Source organism: Mus caroli, chromosome 17, assembly GCF_900094665.2.
Source record: "Mus caroli chromosome 17, CAROLI_EIJ_v1.1, whole genome shotgun sequence".
Lineage (NCBI taxonomy): Eukaryota > Metazoa > Chordata > Mammalia > Rodentia > Muridae > Mus > Mus caroli.
In genome coordinates this window covers 42474287-42478403 of record NC_034586.1, presented here as the reverse complement: position 1 = coordinate 42478403, position 4117 = coordinate 42474287, and the positions used below count along the sequence as shown (strand labels likewise).

The 4117-nt window shown below is 45.7% G+C and overlaps 1 long non-coding RNA gene across 1 annotated transcript in view; it reads right to left on the bottom strand.

Annotated features, from left to right (window-relative positions):
• Window positions 1-312: 312 nt before the first annotated feature.
• LOC110312396 overlaps window positions 313-4117 on the bottom strand; it is a 14345-nt gene continuing 10540 nt past the window's right edge. The window contains exons 3-5 of the long non-coding RNA XR_002380048.1: window positions 1601-1733; window positions 587-640; window positions 313-486 (exon numbers count right to left, since the gene is read on the bottom strand). This is a non-coding gene — a long non-coding RNA (uncharacterized LOC110312396). The remainder of the gene's footprint in view (window positions 487-586; window positions 641-1600; window positions 1734-4117) is intronic.

The window sequence follows — 4117 nt, the reverse complement described above, 5'->3', positions numbered from 1 at the left end:
ACAGAACTTAGCAAAGTGCCTAAAAACAAAATGTCCTAAGCACAGAAGGTCACTAACAAAATGATGGGGGGGGGGGGTGTGCCACTTATGAAAACGACATGACATAAAACACATTTTAAAATGTGCAGGCATAAGTGGAAAGAGCTATAAAACCCAAACAGGGAACACTCCACAGACCTGAATAAATAAAGGGGGACCTTGCTCATGGAGAAGGAGTGGTCTTCCAAATACGTCACTATCACTGTAAATGAGCTATCGGTTTAGTGGACTACGTCTGGGCATGAAGGATCAGTTGCCGTGGGAGCCATGGGATGATGACAATTTTAACTGGGGGTGGGGGGACATATATAAAAGAATAGAGAGAAAAATTCCAGAGAAAAACAAAGTGCACTAAGCACGGAAGGGTAGGTCTGCCAGACATTCTGCAGAACACTGCACAGCAAGAGTAATTAAAATGGCTGGAGCCCAGAGTCCGCACAGGATCAGCTGTGGAGAATAAAAGGACCCAAATAAACAGGAGAATTCAATAAATTGAGTCACTTCACCAGATATTTAGATGGTAAATAAATAAATCGGGACTCCTTACCTCACTCTTAGCATGGAAATAAATTCCAACAGGATCAAAGTACTGAAGAAAACACTGGAAAAATAAAACCATAAAAGTACCAAAAAAAAACCAAAAAATCAACTTATACACAAGTCAAGGGATCTGGCTCAGCAGTTAAGAGCACCAGCTGCTCTATGCTGAGGTTCTGTTCCCAGCACCCACATGGAAGCTCCTAAGAACTCATAACCCCAGTTCCGATAACCCAGCACCCTCTTTGGGCCTGCAAAGGCATAGCATGCACACAGTGTACATACAGACAGGCAAGTGTGCACACAAACACACACTCACACACACATTCACACACTCACACTCACTCACACACTCACACATACTCACTCTCACACACACTCACACTCACTCACACACACTCACACACGTTTTTAAAACACATGTTTTTAAAAATGTTTGTGAAAATGACTGTATGATCCTCAGGTATCAAGTTTCCTAGTCACAGGACAAAAAGAAGTCATAACAGAAGTGATTAATACATGCACCCACAAAGAAATTACAAGGGAAAACGTTATAAATAAAAATAAAAAGATAAAATCAGAGATCAGAGGAAGACACCTGTAAGATGCATGACAATGTACCGGTTTTCATAAGTTAAAAGCATCGGTTTTGGTTAGTTTGAGTGTGTGTGTGCGCGCTTGTGCATGCACGTGTGTGAGTGCATGTTCTGTGAATGCATGTATATGTGCAAGCATGTGTGAGTGCATGCATGTCCTGTGCATGCATGTATATGTGCAAGCATATGTGTATGCATGTAGAGGATACAAGTCAGCCTCCGGTATTGTCCCTCAGACACCGTCTTCCTTGTGTTTGGGGACATTATTGGCATGTGGGGCTTGCCGCTGATTCAGGTAGACTGACTAGCCAGAAAGCCAGAGGGCTTGCATGTCCCCATTCCAGTGCTGGGATGATAATGGCTTTTTGTGTGGTTTCTGGGGATCATGCACGAGTCTTCACACTTGCAAGGCCAGCAGTTTTACCCACCAAGCTATCTCACCACCACCTGGCTTGTTTTTGTTTTAGGAGGCGTCTCGCTGTAGCCCAGGCTGGGCTTGAGCTAGCAATCCTCTTGCCTCGGCCTCCTGAATTCTGGGATTCCAGATGTGCACCATGATACCTAGCAAAAAATAAATGAATGATTACCTTTCAAAGAATAAAGAAAAAAGCCAGAGATCCGATAGAAGTACAACAAAGAACATAGCAAGCCTCATTCTCTCTCTCTCTCTCTCCTCTCTCTTATACACACACACAGACACCTAGCAAATAAAAATATGATATCTAGGGGCTGGAGAAATGGCTTTGTGGTTAAGGGAACTTGTTACTCTCACAGAGGACTTGGGTTCCGTTCACAGCACCACATTAGTGGTTTCAAACTGTCCTTAACTCCGGTTCCAGGAGATCCATCCTCTTCTGACTTCTTGGGCTACCAGGCACACTCGTGGTACACATGAATACACACAGGCAAAACGCTCACACGGATAGAATAAAATAAGTAAAGCTTTTAAAAGATTACTACATTATGTCCCGTCTCATTAATGACTTGAAATGCAACTTTCAGCCGAGTGTAAGTTTCCATTTCTCAGCCCAACAAAGATGAGGAAAGTCAGGAACATCCAGCGCTGTGGAGGATCTGGCTACGTGGGCCGTCTCCCATGATGCCACCAGAAAAAACGTTAACACATTCTGAAGGGCATTCCAGCACTGTTAGTCCACTTGGCAGCCTTCCACCTAGTGTGAGAACTTTCAGGGTTCTGTTTGTGTTTCCCTTTTCTTGTGACGGCAACTAGAGAAATGCCCAACAGACATGTACACAAAAATGCATATCACACAGAGAGAGAGAGAGAAAGGAAGGAAACACACAGCTGGAATTCTAGTGCCCCAGAGGCTGAGGCAGGAAGATCTCAAACTCAAGGTTATCCCTGGACTACACAGCAAAACAAACAAACAAACAAACAAACTGCCTTAAAAAGAAGAGTTGGCTGTGGGGCTCCCAGAGTTGGATATGGTAATTCTGAAGTTGGGGAGTTAAGACACGAAGATTAATCAGGAGTTCAAAATCAGCCTGAGCTACATAGACATTTAAAGCCAGCCTGGTACACATACAAAGATTCTGCAGTATGTGGCCAGTCCCTTTAATCCCAGCAGAGACCTGTTGACTCTAGGCCAGCTGAGGCTATAAAGTGAGACCCTTGTTTCCAAGAAAACAATCAAATGAACAAACAAGTGAAAACCAAAAAAGAGAGAGAGAGAGAGAGAGAGAGAGAGAGAGAGAGAGAGAGGAAAGGACTTTTTTAAAAGAAAGAAAGAAAGAAAGAAAGAAAGGAAGGAAGGAAGGAAGGAAGGAAGGAAGGAAGAAAGAAAGAAAGAAAGAAAGAAAGAAAGANAAAGAAAGAAAGAAAGAAAGAAAGAAAGAAAGAAAGAAAGAAAGAAAGAAAGAAAGACCAGCAAGATGCCTCCGGGGTTAAAAAATGCTTGCTGCTAAGGTTAATGTCCTGAAAGTCATGTAGACCGAGGGTCCCTCTTCCTAATGTGGTGGCACCACAGGATATATGCCTGCCACCTTTGTGTCCCCTTTCTCTCTAGCCACGTCCTCCACCCCACACTTGCTCTTTGGGAGGTGACCTTCTGGAAAGGTCTGTGGCGATCTCTGGGGTCATAGGTGAGAGGGCCTCCCAGATACAGGGGGTGGGTGGGAGCCAGGAACTATGACAGCTGGCAGCTGGGCTTGTGGGTGAGTGAGCAGTGGCTGCTGTGGTGAGGAGGGAAGAATTTGTGGGAAACATGGCTGGCAGAAATAGCTGCAGGTGTGTGCACCCGCACGCAGCCTCAGAGAGGGGCTTCCTGCCCTCATCCGGCTTGCCCAGGGTCTGTCCTGCAGACTGCTGGCCACCTGTCTCCTCTGCAGGCTTTGAGTCACTTCCTGTGTTTTTCTTTCCCCCAGGTATGCTCCTGACTCACAACTCTCTTTCCTGTCCCTCCCTGTCTCAGGGGCAATGACAAGGCCCACCTAAGGGTCAAGAGAAATGTCAGATTACCTTGTCCCTCCTGTCCCTGAATCTGTAACCACGGTTGTAAGGAAAGTCAATTCAAGGGTTATTTCAGCCAGTTCTGCACCCTAGAACCTCAGTGGCTGTGACCCTGACCCTTTCCTCCAGAGACGAGGACTGTAGGGCAGCTGGATCCAGCGCCAACTCCAGCTCCTTCCCTGCACTCTAGTCCTGTATCCCAGGATGCTCAGAAGGGTTTTATGGGGGAGGTGGGGGGGAAGGCAATGAATCCAGATAACGAACCTAGTGAGCTGTACTCTCAGCCCCTTTTGTATCCACAAGGTAAAATCTTACCGTTGATCAAGAAGGCAAGCTCAGAAGCGGGGAGCACAATCGGCTTTTTATTCTAGACTGTGTCCTTTCCCCATTGGCCGGGGTCTTACCTCACATCTTTCCTGATGGGCTTGAAAGGATAAGAGCTAAGGGAAAAGGGGTTTCAACTTTAGGCCAAAAA